Raw genomic sequence first — 778 nt, forward strand, 5'->3', positions numbered from 1 at the left:
CATTTATGGTTTGATTTCTTTGTATGTATGGATCACTTGGGTTGTTACCGACATCTGGTGAAAATTTCATGTCATTAGCACCTCTAGTAATACATGTACTGAAGAAATGGTGACGTGTTCAATACTTATTTTACCCGCTGTGTGTTAAAAGCTTATTTAACTTTTATAATAAAAAACTGTTTTGTTAATAAACAAAAGTTCACTCATTAATTATGTCTCACATCATTTTAAATCTTCACATGTTTGAAATGTGCTGACAGGAAACCTTTTTTTTCATGCAGATCAAAGTTCAGCTGTCCGTGCTGCACATATCAGCTAAAAACAAAATTTGTTGATGAATTCTCAGCTTTTAGAAACACTGTTTTATTTGAATTATTTAAGACATTCATTTAATTGTAAATTTCATGGATTAATTTGGTGTTTTACTCAGGAATGAATTTCATTTCCTTCCACATAAAGAAAATGCTCATTTCAGGTTGTTTGTACGTCAGTAAACTGCTCAGTGCAGCATAAAGCGGAAAACCGAACCAAGTCAGACAGCAGCTTTCTAAAATAAAGATCCATCACTGCCACACACACAGTTGCACACCTCAGTGTGTGTGTGACAGAGATGAAGCGTAGACGTGCGCCATTTAATGGCTGCGCAGAGAAGAGGATACGCTGTTGAAGCTGAGGCAATAAAAGCCTGACGACGGAAGAAAACGCTGCCATGTTTTGTCTTCTGTCAGATAAGAATTATGTGGAGAATATAAATACTATTTTCTCTTCCTCACAACTC

Source organism: Austrofundulus limnaeus, unplaced genomic scaffold (genome assembly GCF_001266775.1).
Source record: "Austrofundulus limnaeus strain Quisiro unplaced genomic scaffold, Austrofundulus_limnaeus-1.0 Scaffold247, whole genome shotgun sequence".
In the NCBI taxonomy this organism is placed as follows: Eukaryota; Metazoa; Chordata; class Actinopteri; order Cyprinodontiformes; family Rivulidae; genus Austrofundulus; species Austrofundulus limnaeus.